General features: G+C 53.1%; 1 protein-coding gene and 1 long non-coding RNA gene across 4 annotated transcripts in view; one reads left to right on the top strand and one right to left on the bottom strand.

Annotated features, from left to right (window-relative positions):
• Positions 1–2,495: 2,495 nt before the first annotated feature.
• Positions 2,496–15,011, bottom strand: LOC308192688. Its single transcript, XR_013949010.1, has 2 exons — positions 14,881–15,011; positions 2,496–12,755 (listed from the first exon to the last, which is right to left on the bottom strand). It is a non-coding gene; the product is annotated as an uncharacterized lncRNA (long non-coding RNA).
• Positions 14,774–15,836, top strand: part of PELI1 (pellino E3 ubiquitin protein ligase 1) — a 44,978-nt gene continuing 43,915 nt past the window's right edge. For 2 of the 3 annotated variants that reach the window (XM_080586525.1, XM_080586524.1), the window contains exon 1: positions 14,774–14,989. The gene's annotated coding sequence lies outside the window, so the exon portion shown is untranslated. Of the gene's footprint in view, positions 14,990–15,515; positions 15,667–15,836 lie in introns of those variants that run through there. The other variant, XM_080586527.1, reaches the window with a different exon arrangement.

The raw sequence follows: 15,836 nt of genomic DNA, 5'->3' as shown, positions 1-15,836 counted from the left end.
ATTCCCTTCGTGTCCCGGCACCGCACCCACAAGGGAAGAATAAGTCGTGCCCATGTTGGAGCAAAGAGGACCCAGCAGGAGCGCCTGCTGGCATCTCCTCTGTCATCTGCCATGGCATTGCATCCCTGGGTCTGGTCACTTGGAGCATGATGCAGTTATTAAGTACCGCTGGCTGCTCCTTGGGTGCTAAATCCATTTAGCCAGAAATTCACTAGAACTGGAGCTTCACCAGCTGCCCTGCTGTTTTCCTCAGCATCCCTCCAGCCCCGCTCGGGTGAGTCACTCCCGAGCGCGCAGCCCAGATGATGCAGAAGTCACCCAAAGTGACGAAGCACTTTAGGAAGCGAGCCCTTTCCTAGCTCTGCTCATGCCTTCACACCACAACACCCATTTGCCACCCCAGTCATGGGCTGGCAGGGCTGCAGCATCCCCACCTTGATGTGCAAATTTGCTCTCGGCTTGCAAGCACCTTCTCCTCTGGGAGGAAAAAAAAAAAAACACCGCTCATTCCCCTTTTATTCAGGGCACTCGTGGCCTTTTGCAGGGAAGCCACGCAAGCAGCGTGGCTCGAGGAGAGGCTTGTTTGGACCTGGGTGAACTTTGCCCCTTCTTGGTTTCCGCTGTCGGAAGCAGAGTCCCTCGGGTCAAAGGGGCTCCCTGCTTTACGCAGAGGAAGTCCCGCTGAGATGGATGGCCTCGCCGTGCTGAGGTTGTAGGCAACATGATTGATTTTTGCACTGCATCATGATCTGAAGCAGCAACGGGTGTCTACGTTTTCAGGACCTTACCTCTTCTCCTTACCCCCACAAGGGGCTGCCACAGCACCCCTACGGTGCCCAGGCCATCCTCAGGACATATAGTATTCCTGTGGGGTTATTTGGTGCCTTCTGCTTTTAGCAGAGCACCAAGAAAACCTTTTGGCTGTGCCCCATGTAGACCATGGAGTGCTGCTTCCCACCCAGGCAGGTCAACAGGTGGTGCTGGCTTGTCTTTGAGGCGCTGGGGCACTGCGACTTAATGATGTCTCTGATTAGGTTTTAATTACTGGGACGCTATTCCTGTCTCAGAGGGAGAGGAGCCTGTCCTTTCACTTCCTTTGCCTGTTCTCCTCCTTTTGTGGAGGTGTTATGGAGTCTAGACAGGGCTGGGACCTGCACCTACGGCTTCTCCTCTCTTTTAGCTGCCTCGATGAAAGCACAAGCACGATGTGACTCACCCTGCTTGCTTGTACGGGAGGAAACTTTCATTTATTGCTCCCCTCTGCTACACCTTCTTCAGGTAAAATGGGTCCTACCACCACACACCAAATCCCCCAGTCTGTTTTTGGGGGGCAGCCGTCCCAGGGGGAGCCTGGCTGGATGGGAACGGGGGACAGACCTCCTTTTTAACATGTTTTTCCCCTCATTGCATCCATGAGGACACCTGGAGGCTGTGGCGTGGTTCTGACATGGCTGGACTTTGGTTTGAAAGGAAATAATGACAAATGGAAGCAGGGAGGCAGACGGAGACTTGTAGGGTGTTGGATTTAATGACTTTAATGGGTGCTCGAAGCCAGCTCTGCCCATGCGTAATCGTGAGTGAATGTCTGATTTCACTCGTTTTAGGTTAGATTTGGGGTGGCCCATGGGTACAACAAATGTCACAGTGCTTTATGGGGTTCCTCACCAAAACCCTCTTCACAGGGAGGTCAGGGATGTCCCAGGAGGTGGTGGCATGGAGGGCTTGGCATCGTTGAACCCAGGAGGACTTGGTTTGTCCACTGTCGTGGTCTCAGTGTGGGGAGGGAGTGGATCCACGTGGGTCACATCGCCACGGCTTCCACCAGCACCTCAGGGCCATCTCGGGTGGCATGAGCCCACGGCTCCCACCCCTCAAGGGTTTTCTCAGAAGGGACCGAGAAAGGGTTAAGAAAAACTCATTTGGGTTTCCAGCAAATGAGAACAGACACACGAGGCATCAGCTCCCACTGATCTTGAAATAAAATGCAGGATTTTGAAAAAAAAAAAAAGAAGAAAAAAGCTGCTTGTTTCCAGCACAGCTTCAAGGAAGGTAGAAAACCTTTGATCTCCCAAGTATTTCTGCAGTGCAACTTTCAGTTTCAGGAGTGCTCCTCTTGCATCTCGCTGGGTGTAGATCTTAATATAGTTATTTCTTCGATGCTCGATGCAAAAAAAAAATAAAGAATGCTCGCCTGCCTCATCTGTAATAACAGCCAAGATTTGATTTGATACATTTAATTACGGTGGATGGCACAACCGATTCCTCAGTCATTAATAAATGTATGAGGAACACATGAATAAATGAGCTATTACACTAAAAAAAGCCCAGCCCTGAAAAGGTATCAAAACAAGGATGAAAGCCTTCCCGTGGCGAGCAGGGGAGCGCTCTGCAGCCTCCCGGCTGCGGTGACACCGAGGGACGGCCTCTGCTCGGCAGGCTGAGCCCCCAATACCTGCTCCGTAAAGGGGGGGTGGGGACAAAGGTATGGGGACGGATTTTTTTCCAAAAAACATCTTTACTTCAGGTTCGACACAACACCCATAAACAATGCAGTGGTTTCGAACTGTTTTTTTCTTATATTTTCTGAGTCTCTGATTTCAAAGCCCTTTTTTTCTCTCCCTCTTTAAACAGACATAGATTGCTTTAAAGATACAGCCGCGTTTCCCTGCTCAGCTCCTTACAGCCAAAATATTCACATTACCACTGTAGATGTGTCCTATAAAGCTACTGATGCTGTTTGAAACCTTACACCAAGACCTCCCAGTTTTGCTTTTCCCCTGTATTGCTGCTTTTTTTTTAACTACCTCAACCCCGTGGCCTATTTCTCCAGCTCACCAAGTGAACTATGGCCACAGCAGCCGTGCCCCCGGAGCTGCTTTCCCCTTGTTCTTGAACCACATTAGCAGGGTTTTAACACCACCCATCCTGCTACTGCATCTAAAAGATCAGTAAAAATGTGCTAGCTGCTCAACAGTGGCTTTCGTCTTGGTGCTTGGCGAATTTGGGCTTGGGTGCTTGCTTGGCTCTAGATGAGTCCCAGCATCTCGGGACAGGGGAAGTAGGTGCGTGAGGTGGGTGGCTTGCTTGGACTGTGGCCTTTGTAGGATCTGTTTTTGTGGTTGGAAAAAAGAAGCACCAAAAGATTTAGGTAATTTCCCAGGGTACATCCACAGCTCGGCCACTGAACCTTGGTCCTAGGGGATGCTGAGGGTTGGCAGTGAGGAAACATGGGTTAGGTGTGCTCTGACATCCCAAATGAATTTCTGAATAATGTAGTGTACTGAAGGGTTCCCATCCTTCATCAGGAAATAGGAAAGCACGTAGAAAAAAACATTGAGCTGATAACTCCCCTGTAGGCATGTATTCTCTGCAAGGTCTGTCTGCTCCTCACACCCTTTTATTCTGGTAGCTAAGAAATATTTTTACCTTCTTTACCTTCTGCTCCCCCTCTCTTTGACCCTGCGCTTAAGATCAGTAGCCTGCTCTAATAAATAGCATAGCATCTGTCCTGTTGCAGTCTGATCTTCAGTGAGGGATGGTGGTAGCAGCAAGGTTTTCCCACTGCATGCACGAGCGACCTGGCTCAGCACGTGGAGAAAGCACACGGGGCTTAAGGAAAGAAAACCCTGGGGATTTAAGCGTACGCCAGAGGTTTAACAAGTGCTTAAGTGCATTCCTGAAGCGGCCCGAGGGAAGCACGTTATTGTGTTGGGAGCAGAGGGATGGCGTTGGCACCTGCCAGCCACGTTCCCTCCCTCGCCTCCATCAGCATCGCTTGGGTGGCTTCAGCCCCTCAAGTGGAGGAAAGCAGGTTTGGGTCAGTGAGTGCACGCAGACTGGTTGCCTCTTCTGTGGCAAGGTCCTGAGTGTGGAGGGAGGAGAAAGGCACATAACACCTCAGGAGGATTTTCTGCTCATTTGGCTGTATTTGAGCTCCGATTTGTTGCCCTAGTGCGGGTGGTGGATGCTCTCCGCACCACAGGAGCCTGGCACATTGCCTCCCCCGGTGCCCCCAGGCTGGTCAAAACCAAAATAAATCCATGGGTTGAATCGAGGTTTAAGAGCAACTGCAAAGTGCATTTTGATTCCGTCTCTGAGGGAAAGGACAAAAACCAACCACGGCCCCTCCGCAGTGAAATGACGGGTAGAGCCAAGGAAGCCGGGAGCGATAATCTTTTTTTTTGTGCAAGTATTTGGAGCACTTCTCCGGACCCTTTCCACCCATTGCAGCTGACACCAGGCCAGCAGCTTGAGCTTCGTGTTCGGCACGGGGCGAGGATGTGGGATGAGCCGCATCCTGCCATGGTGCACTGGGTGGTCCTCAGGGTCCCCCCAGCTCCAGCTGATGGCTCCACGGGGTCATGGGGTGGCTTGTGCAAGATGCCCAGTGGAGATTTCTATGCCACTGTGCTGAAATGGGTGAATCTGGGGACAAGATCCTGGTGGCGTCTCTCAGGAGCACACCTGAATGCTCTTCCTGCATGTTCTGTAGATGCTGCTGAGAGCTGAGGACATGCACCACCCTGAGGAACCCACACAGTGAGGAGCTCGTCCCTCGGTAGTCACACAGGGCAACTCTGCCATGAGAGCGTATGTACGAGATGCGTTTACGGCTTCCCTAAACAGAGCCACAGAACAAGTTATTTTGGGATGCTCTGTGCCGAAGGCTACTTCTCCATGGTGATAATTTCACGTTCCTGCTGTGCTCTGTGATTCTGGCTTTGCATTAATTCCGTTTTTCAGATGCAGGCCCCGTGTTCGTGCCTGCGGTAAGGCGGGCCGATTTCTCTCCTCAGGACGCGCAAACCTGTAGGCCGCGTCACACAGGAGGCCGCTCCCCCCTGTGACAACGACGACCAGATGCCACCCTGAGGAGAAGGGTTCGGCTCATGCTCCGCTCGGTGGGGTTAAGGGAATTGGCTGCTGTGTTGTTCACCCAGAACAGCACGTTCGGCACCACGAAACCTCAAGGGGTTTCCACCCTCACACCCTAACTTTGCGCGGCACCAGTGGCCACCTGCTGTAGTCCGTCCCACTCGACCTTCTGGAAGGGCACCAGCTTCTCGTTAACAGCCACGTCTCAACGTCTCTTGACCTCCTAGACCAGGTCTGGATCGGGGATGTCTCTGGGTCAGCAGGACGATTTCCGACCTTTGGGCTGTGGGGCTTTGAAGCCCAGCAGTGACTCGAGCCTGGCATGTCCCATGCCCCAACACTGCTGGGTGTCACCACAGCGTCTGCCCTCAGCCAGGGACAGCTGAGGAGCCACCCGGGGTTGGTGTCCTCAGGCCACACCGATGGCAGCTCGGGTGTCGAGCCCCTCAGACCGAGTGTTGGCCGTGGTCCAGGCTGGAAGACGAGCTCCAGAAGGAAGCGGCGCGTGAGCTGTCCGGTCCAAAGTGGACGTATCCAGCGCCTGTCCCCTTCCAGCTTCTTGACATTGCTTCAGCACCTCCGTGTTTCCAATGAGGAGCCACGGCGTGACTCTGCGTGTGTCAGCACTGACATCTGCCAAGCGAGGTGCTAACTAGCGTGACTAAAGGGATCCAGAGCTGGCCCTGGCATCGACAAGTCTCTGTATTTGACTATAAATGTATAGTGGTTTTTACTGAAGTCATGTGCCCATGGAAAACATCCCCTGAGATCTGATGCCTCAGCCCCCTCTTGTCCCTCCCTCACCTGCCTGTGAGGGTCACAGGAGCTTCAGGGACCAGAAGCATCTGGGGAAACACCAGCAGCGTGACCTGAGGCGCAGATTGCAGGACGTTCACAAGCAATATATGTTCATATGGCTATGTGTTTCTCAGGAAGAAGGTATGAAGTTCATCATAAGTATTGCGTTCAGATCGTTATCACATTAACCCCTACAGCCTGGGGGTTCAAGCAGCTCGCGAGGACAAGCTTCGGCATGGAGAGGCATGGACTGGGCACGAACCGCAGGGATGGCTGCTCTCACTGACTACTTCACACGTGAGCACCCAATAACACACGGGGGAGCGAGCAGTGGGTGCATGAGCGCCCTGTCAGAGCATGCACAAGCACCCAATTACTTCACACAGGTGTCCCAACTAGCACCTGCATCGGCACCCAAATCACCCACTCCTGGGCAACAGTAAGCACGAGTGCCTGACTTATTTGTGCAAGAGCCCTTTCTGCTTGTGCATGAGCACCTGACAACTCATGCATGAGCATCAAATCAGTTTGTGCACGAGCACCCAACTCGTTCACGCCAGAGCAGCTGGATAGCTCTGTGTCCGGGTAGGTGATGAGGAGTCTGTGTTCGTGGGCACTAAGATCTGCATTTTGGCTTCTGGGTTTTTTAATCAGAGCATTGCAGTCGTGATGCCTCTGCCCTGTGAACATCATGGTGGGGACAGCATCCAGGGCTTCTTGCCAGCACAGCCACTCAGCACTGGCCTCTGCTTACCTGCCTGGGTGTAACTGCAGATGCTGCTTATCTGGTTGTCAACTTTACTCCACATTGCACGACCTGGTAAACATAAATAAGCGATGCTGGCAGGGGCAAAATTACAAATAATAACCAGGTAAGCACAGGCAGACTTGCAAAAGGAGGAGAGAAAGTAGGTGCTGCCTACATTTGAGGTGTTAAATCAGGTTAGGAGCAGGCTCCTAACGCAAAACCCCGTTTGTTTCCTTTGCTTCTGTGCCAACCTGATTCCTACAGATTTGGGCTAATTCAGGGAAACCTGGCTTAGTGCTAATGAGGCACTTGCAGAGCTTTGTGCTGCTCCAGCAAAGGCAGCAGCGTGGTCCTAGCACAGGGCTGGTGCTGCAGAAGGTCCAGTTCACCCCTCTGCATGCTTCTGTGTGTGGATCACTAAACAAGGATGGGGAAGGTTAACTTCAGGAAGTCTTAAAATAAAAAAAAAAAAAAGAAAGAGAAGCCTTTTCCCTTCCTGAAGCCTAAACTTAAAGCTCTTGTTTGTTTTCTTTAATTTTATTTTTATAAGTAGGCCGCTGCTGGTGAGCCTTTCCCACAATGAAAGCTTTATGGGACCAGCTAAAAGCCGAGAAGGGTCCCAAATTAATAAACGCGATAGTAAGAGAAAGCCACAGCAGGGCAGTGACTTTAATGGAAATAAGCTGCTCGACTTTGCCCTTGGAAGTTTATGGCGTTTAAAGCCATTGTAAACACGTCCGTGTACATGGATACGGTTTCTATAGCAGCACAGCAACAGTTAAGGGCTTGCTCCCAAACACACCCCAAAGGAAACTAAAAATAGTGTGTCCGTTGTATCAAAATCCGTATTCATATTCGGGCAGACGTACAGAAACCAGGGGTTTGTCAGCATCCGTCGCCTTTTCCCCCCTTTTCCCACTTTCTGGAAGGGGACGGGGATGAGGGTGCTGGAACAGAGCCCGGGAGCGAGCAATGCTGCACGTGCCTGCTGCTCGCCACCGCCTCTGCAGCTGCAAAACCAGTATGACTGCTGGTTTTTACTGGTTTTAACCTAAAGGCTTGGGTACATGGGGTACATGGCATACTGCCCCCTTCCCGCAGCACGGATGGGTACAGCCCCACCCATCGCTGCAGCAGGGTGGGAAGGGCACTGGCAATAGGGGTGTAGGGCGCATTTGGGGTTTGAGGGAGTCTTCTCTTGCCTTTGAGCGGGCATTTACCAAGCTCAGGAGGCTGGCTGCTCTGTGAAGAAGGACCAGAGTGCCTCCTTGGTTTGCTATGCTGGGTCCCATCTCCCTTTCTAGGGTGGCTTTTGCCCTCCGGCGCGGTCACCAGCAGCATCCCGGTGCAACCCAAGGTCGCCTTTGGAGCAGAGGGAGCTGTGTTCACGTGGTTTCGCAGCAGGAAAGAGTCAGGGAATTAATGTTCTTTCTGGGAAGGAGGGTGTGTGCTCCCCATGAGCAGCCCTCAGAGCCCCCCTGTGACTATAGGAAGGGCTTTGCAGTGACAGCTTTCCTGTGTCATTGCATTCCCGAGAGCATGTCGCATGTCACAGCAAAAACCAAGATGCACAGCCAATGAATACAGGAGATACAGCATGCCAGAGCCAACACGGAAAAATTTAACTTGATGCAACGCGATGAATTTCAAGGCAGAGATAAGCGCTCAGGACCTGTTCCTGGCCACCTCTTCCACAAGGAACACAGCCATGCCAGGTTTTTCCCATGCACCATCACAGAATGGTTCAGTATTCAGGGAAATGCTGAATACCAAACTGAGTGAAGCTCAGGAATACTTCAGTCACATCATTCATAAGAGTTGAATGTTTCACTTCTTCCTTAGGTTCACTTTTTTAAAGAACCAATTATCGGATCACAGCACCCAAAAGTTGCAATGAGAGTTACCTAACCCCCTGATTATTTCTATTTACTCTTAGTTATAAATGTGTGTCTTCCTATATTTTAAAATGAGTGTCACGTGCCATAATGGTTAGTGAGTGACTGGTAAAAAGTCACTAATACAATCTGCAGGAGCAGATTTATTGCAGGCATTCATTTGCAAGCTGATGCTTTCATAAAGAAATATTGCAAAGAAAGGCTTTTGGACCGCTGTCAGCACTGGGGCAAGAATTACTTGCTACGGGTCTGAAACCATCGCTGCCTTCAGTGTCGTGATGGGGATGCCTCAGATATAGAGGGACAAATGGCACGTAGCCTGGGTGGCTCTCAAGCCCCCAAGGACCTGGCTTTGCTCTGCAGCCACGCAGCTTTGGGAACAGGCTGTGGCACCGCTCATCCTCAGGCCTTGCCCTTTTCCCTCCCAGCTCTCTTGCACCCTGCTTCCAAGATGCCCACCCTCAGCACCCAAGAGAGAAGCTCTCCCATCTCCGAGACGCCCACAAGAAGGGCATGCCCACCCTCTGTCAGGGCTAAGCTGCTTTTTTGGCTTTGGCCGTGCATTCCCAGCCAGCCCCGTGCAGGCCGTGCCAGCGGAGAGCCCAGACACGCTGTCTCCCCACTGATTTTACACGTGGGTTATTTAAAGCAGACACCGATAGCTCTGAAGTCAAGGCAGCTGAGCGCGGCTGCTGGTGGCTAATGAAGGTGAATGTCAGGAGCCGTCGTTGAAGTGATTAGCCTAATTAAACTGAGCCGCGAAATGCAGCAGCAAGGTGCCTCCGACGGGAGGTTTTGCTTTGCGGGGTGGAAAGCCAGGCACTTCGTTCACGTCTCCTGCACACATGGATGCACGACCTGCTGGTTTTCCTTTGTTTTCCCTTTGCACCAGCCCCCTTGTCCTGATGCAGCAGCTCTCCCAAACCGGTTTGTTTTATTTCACTGTGTTTTCCTTCAGGTGAGGCGCGTGCGTGCTTCAGCTGGCCTGGCAGGAGCAGCGAGCAGCAAGGCTTTCCTGGGGAGAAGAGCGAGCATAAACCCCATCTTCAGCCCTGCAGACTGCACCACCAAACTCATTCCCTGGCTAGGAAAAGCCTCCCAGCTCCGTACATCTTCTGGAGCGCACAAACATGGTCACAGCACCTCCTCTCCAGAGGGGTTTCCATCGATTTGGCCTTGCTGCCCCTATCTCGCATCCCTCCTCTGCCTCCCAGTCCTTGGACGAGTCGCTGCAGTTCCTCGTCTTGTCTCCCCGAGCCATAAAGCACGGGTGAAGGTATCTGGCTGCCTACCTGCCGAGGCTGCTGTGCAGATTAATTAGTACTTCTCAAGTGCCTCGAACATTGACGAGTATTATCGCTACATAACGACTGTTGCTACGTAGGGAAAATCCCCGCTGCCAGATCCAGGCGTGGACGCCGCGCCTCCGTTCCCTGCCCTCGCAGAGGTCACAGCCTGGCCTTGCTACGAGCACAGAGCCAGAAAAAAAAACTCATTTCAGCTTCTCCAACACTTTGCTCGTGTTAGTTCTGCAGCTTTCGTATGCACACCGTCGGACGCCTCCGCGTGCTCCATCCTAAAGCATCCATCCCAAGCAACATTTTCGGATGGGCAGCCCCTCTTCCTCGGGCGATCATCCCTACCCAGAAACAGCTCCAGCACCCAGCCCCAAAAAGCCGTCTGGCTCCCACAGCAGAGGCAGAGAAGGCAGGGTGGAGCTGCCCCAGCGGCGGGCGTTGATACCACACCTGAGTATCTGAGTGACTCACGGGGCGCTCAACCAAATGATGGTTTAATTTCTCCTCCCCTTTTCTCAGTACCAGGTAATGAGTAAAGCGATAAAACGGTGAGGGGCTGCAGAAGGGGAGTTTTCCCTGGTGAGAGGACGAGACCATATCAAATGAAGTTCATTCACAGATGGACCCCCACCCCAAAAACAAACAAACAAACAAACAAACAAACAAACAAACCTACAAAAACCAGTGGCAGCATCTAGAAGCAGACCTCAAGGAAAGGGCCAAGGCAACTGGCTGGGCTAGAGAAGAAAAGTCAAGAGCTGGAGCCTTCCAGTGCCTCCCCCAAACACACCAGCACGTAACTGGTGGTGCGCAAGCCTTGGCTGGAGGTCCCCAGAGGAGACCTGGTGGGTCCAGTCCCGGGCAGGGGTCTCACTGCTGGCATCCCGTGGCCCTCCAAGTGGGTGGAAGCACTGGGAGCGGTGGCCGTGCTGGGGCAATGCAACTTGGGGGGCTTTTGGTCAGGTGCTAGGTGAAAATCTCCCTTGAGGACCCACTAAACAAGCCTCGTTTTGCCAGAGCCCAGAGTGGTCTCCTTCCCTTTATCCTCTCCATGTGACTGCCAGCCAGAAGACACCACGTAAACTATCTTTTTCAAAGGGGAAAGCCAAGCAAGGGCTATTGGTCTGTTACCACGCAGCCAGCTCGGCTCATGTGGCTTAGATCATAGCTGTAACGAGCCTTCTGGCACATGAGCTCCCAGGCAGAAAGCACAGGATTTTTTCCATAACATGCAGGGGAAAAAAAAAAAAAAAAAAAAAGAGCTCTGGCTCCTTATATTGAAAGCAAACAAAAATATATAGACATCTGTGGTTTTGTGTGTATTCATGGGATTATAGGACTCAAAAGCTGCTTTGTTTCTTCAACTAACCCGTGGTTGCACGTGGCATGGACCGATGTGTACGTGGTAAATCAGCAGCACCGGATTGCAGCGGAGGGGTGGTGCAGTGAAGGGTGAGGATCTGTCCCCGTGGTGCCACAGTCTGTTGCTTGCAGAAGTCGTTCTGGGCAAAGAGGCTTAATTTTTCTCTGCCTCGTTTTCCCCACGTGCACAAGGGGGCTGTGGAGGTTACCCACGGAGTGTGCCCGTGCTGTAAGCACCAGGAGCCAGGCTGATGTTTGTGAGCTGGTTTTCACCCTCCGGACTGGTGCACCAGTCCCAACGAGCGATGCACAGTGTTGTCACGTCGCCTGATTACGCCTCTGAATGTGCCTCGCTGAAGTCACACCTGCCTCCTCCGCTCTGCTGCTTGTGGGCGAGGGATGGGTGCTGCCTCGTCCTCCTGTCCCGTGGCTTGGGGCCGGTGTCCGTCTGTCCGGCAGCTGCAGGTTGGGCTTTGGAGAAGCACAAGAGAGGGGTAGGGGCGTCGGTGCGAGCGCTGAACAAACTTTCCTTTTGGACCCACGTGTGATAAAAGCAACGGGGTGCACACCAGGGTGTGCCATCAGGTGCCATCCGCCCTCGGCAGGAGGCTCCGTGTGCTGCTTGAGCTCTTCTTTTGTGATTGTCTTTGGAGTTGAGCCCTCTGTAGGCTCCTTCTGCCCCCAGTCTTTAATGAACGTGCATCAGCGGGGCCGAAGCGATGCTCGCCCGCTGGCAACCCGCTGCGTGCCTCGGCTCCATCCCTCCTCGCTCCTCTCCGCCTCTCCCCCGTACGGAGCACTTCACGACCTCACATTTCGGCAATTGTGCTTAGAGAGGGTTGGCTTATTAACTTAAAGCAAATTAAATTTTAAAGAACTGGTGGAAGAAGGTAATTTAATCCGCGCAGACGATGGGCCTGATGGATGGGGAATGGTTGCACAGCCCTGCCTCGGCACAGCGCAGGCGTGAGCAGCGTCCCCGTTGCTGGGCATGGGAAAGGGGGGACCGGCTGCCAGGCTCGGGGTGGTTTGGGTTGGTGCCAGGACTCGATGTGGGGCCCTCTCCGAGTTCACATCCGGGCAGAGGAAAGAGCACGCTCTGCTCTAAAACTCCCGCGTTGACTGATTTTGTTGCCGCGTCTTATATTTTACCTGCTCTGACCTGCCAGCCAGCACCAAGTCTCTTAACCCTTCCCGCGAGGAACTCAGCTTTGACTCACAATCGAAAAAATGTTTGTGTGGCTGGTGGCTGACTCAGGACTTAATGACAGACCGCGGCACCGTGGTGATTACGGCCGCGGGCACGTACCGCAGCGCATCGTGCCCACAGTCCCGGCAGCACTGGCTGCTGACAGAGTTTGTGCAGGTGTCCTTCTGAATCACCTCGAACGTCCAGTCTGGACTGGGAGATCCACGAGGGACCCCTGAGCTGTTAGCTGGGTCTCCTCTCCGCTGTAAGGAAGCCCACCAAGGTCTCTTTGCCCCCATTTTCACTGCAGCCCCACCGTGCAAGAGCACAAGGAGATGCTGAGCATGGCAGAGGTGGCTCCAGGAACATCTCCCTTCCCCAGCGTGGTGAGGATGAGCTGTCACCGCCGAGGCCATATGCAGCGTCATAAAAACCTGGCCGAGAGCCTTTACTGTTTCTTCCTCCATCGCTGCAGAGAGATCACAGGGCCATCCGTGCTCTGACGGGGACGCTGGAGGGGACCATGTGTCGGTGTCGTTTGCATATGACTCAGAAAACCTGTTCGACACGAAGGCTGGAACAGCGTGTGGCTGTCAGAAAACAGAAAATAGTTGTTTAAATATCAAAGATGATCTCGGGGCTGCTCCAGGTTTCAGGGCTGGGAGGGGAAAAATCGGCTGCGGCAAGGTGGGTCGGCAGAGGTGATGCTGTGCCTGGGGGGAGTGGGCACGAAAGGGGGAACCCCCTCTGTTCCCCAGGCAGGTGCATGTGTTTTTGGGTCACTGCTCGTTTTGGCTCCCCAGCTCTGCTAGGCTCCAGCTTTTAGCACCAGCTCCTCCAGACCTCGGGCATGCCGCAGAGGACCACCAGCCTCTCCTTCAAAGAGCGGAGGTTGCTCCTTTTCCATAGCAAGGGACGAGCGCCGAGCCTGTCCCCTCCCCGCAGGGCTTTCTTCATCATACCCCGTGGGTGCTGCTGCCAGCTACACCCAGCCGTGCCGACGTGGCTTAGTAAGGCGAGCACGGGACCCGAAACCCAGCCGAACCTCTGCCCCGATGTGCCCGAGGCACAGCATTCACCGCTGCGTGCCTCAGTTTCCCCGAGTAAATTGGATGGTGATGAGATCTATTACCGGGCGGTAATGAGATCTATTATCGGATGTAATGAGACCTATCCACGCTGCCACACACGGGGTGAGTGATGCATCGCACGCAGCACCACGCGCTGCCTCGTGCTCGCCCTCCGTCGCAGCACCTCCCGCCTCTCCCTCCTCTTCCTCCCCTGGGGAGGGAGCAGAGAAGGGTGCTGCTCCCAGGCTGGCCCCAGCAGGTTTTCGGTGCCCTGAAGCACCTAACGCCCGGAGAATTAACACCAGGTAATGCAGTTCTCCCCACTGCTAGGAGAGGGGCCTTGCAGCTGAGATGTTCTCGGCTTCGTCATGCCCAAGTGTCACCCCGACCCTTCAGCTCTGCACCGTCCAAGCCCAGCACGGCCAGCTTTGGGTAGATTACGGGGTAATTCTGCTCAACCCTCCCTGATTTCTGTGGGATTCGGGCACTGATTTGGGAGGAAGAGGCAGCGCTCGCTGCTTTGTCGCGCCGGGACGTGCTCGGTCCCCCCGCAGCAGCCCCCGGCTCCTGCCTGCGCTCACCTCTGCACAGCCAAACCGTGACCGAGGGGTGATGTGGGGGGGCTGCCTGCTGGATTTGGGCTGAACGATGGCCAGCACCCCCAGGTCCCCTCCGAATGGGGCCCCCACCACCCCCAGCCCTGAGCCTCGGGGGCCCATCCATGTGCTGTGGTAATAATAATAATAATAACAACGATGGTAATAGCATTAGTAGTAATAATAGAAACAGTAATAGTAGTAATACAACAACAACAACAGCAATAGTAGTAGTAGTAGTAATTTTGGAAGTAGTAATAGTCATAATGTAATAGTAATAATAAAATGGAAAATATATAATGTAAATAACAACAATAATAGTATTAGTAGTAATATTATAAGTAGTAATAGTAATAGTAATAATAATAATAGAATCACAGAATCATTAGGGTTGGAAAAGCCCTTCAAGATCATCTGGTCCAACCATCCCTCTACTACCAATGTCACCCACTAAGCCACGTCCCTCATCACCACGTCCATAACAACAATAATAATAGCAGTGGTAATAGTAGAAGCAGGAACATAATAACAGAATAATAAAAATAGAACAATAGAACAATAGAATATTAGAACAATAGAATATTAGAATAACAGATTAGAATAATACAATATAACATAACAAAACAAACATAATATAATATAATAATGATGTAGAATATACCTCCCCCTTTAAACCCAGCACCAACACACGCACCCCCTGTAACACATGCACCTCTATACATACGTTATATGGAGACGTGTCAATATTAAAGCATAAACCCACACCCCTGCAAGCCACCATGCGGCGTGCACGCATACATATATATATATATACATACACACACACACACACACAGCGCCCAGCGGCCCCAGCCGCGGGGAGGCACTACAACTCCCAGCATGCCGCGGGGCGAGGCCCCTCCCCTCCGCCCGCTGGCCCCGCCCCCCGCTCTCTGCCCCCTCCCCTCCCCTCCCTCCCGCGGCCGTTGGGTGCAGGAGCGCGCGGCGGCCGCTGAGGCAGAGCGGCCGTTGGCGCGGCGGGTGGCGGCGCTCCGCTCGGCTCACCTCACCTCACCGGCTCCGTCCCTTCCTTTCCTTCTCCTTCCCCGTCCGACCGCCGACAGAGAGACCGGGAGCCCCGGACACCTCCTTCCGCCTGCCTCCCCCTTCCTTCCTGCGGTGAGTCTCGCGCGTCTGTCGCGACACAGCCCGCCCCCGCGCCGCCCTGTCGCGACAGAGACCACCTCCTCGCGATTGCGGGGAGGGGGGGCTCGGGGCCTGCCCGCCTCCCCCTCATCCCCCTTCCTCCCCTCCCCTCCGCATCGCTTTGTGCTCCGCTGGAAGCCTGCAGCGTGGGTTGCCTTTTTTTTTTTTTTTTTTTTTTAATTCTTTAATTTCCGTGCTTCTTGCGAGTTTGTTACCTTTTTTTTTTTTTCTTTCTCTTTTTTTTCCCGTATTCATGACAAATTTGTCCCCCGGGGAGGAACAGATTTTGGGGGGGGAAGCTCTTTGTCACGCAGCAGGCAGGAGCCATCCGCTTGCGGGGGGGATTTAAAAAATAATAATAAATAAATACGAAAAAATAAGAAAAAAAAAAAACCACAAATATTCGCACTCCGGGGTGGCTGAAAACCGAGGTTTTGGGGTGTTTTGGGGACGTTTTGGGGTGTTTTTTGCCGAGGGGAAGGGGGCCCCGGGCTCGGCAGCAGCACAACAAAGGGGGTTTTGTGCGGCCGCTGCTAACCTGCGGGCACGGGGGCAGCCCGCGGGTTTTATCCTAAATTTTGTACCCTCCCGCGACAAATAATCCGACGTCGGTTTCCTCTGGAAGGATCCGGATCGGCGGTGGATCAGAGGTAGCTTTTATTTGTTTGTTTTTTAATTGTAAGCTGCTCTCGGGGGGACGCGCAGGGTTTCTCCCATCCCCTCATCCTCTTCTCCCCGGTTCTTTTGTGGGCAGCCAGGGATCCGGCACAACTTTGGTCGGCTTTTTTTTTTTTTTTTCTTTTTCACTCTTTTTCACGTA

The sequence above is a fragment of the Anser brachyrhynchus genome (assembly GCF_964034855.1).
Source record: "Anser brachyrhynchus genome assembly, chromosome: 3".
Lineage (NCBI taxonomy): Eukaryota > Metazoa > Chordata > Aves > Anseriformes > Anatidae > Anser > Anser brachyrhynchus.
Note: the sequence above shows the minus strand (reverse complement) of the source record. Positions and strands in the feature narration are given on the sequence as shown.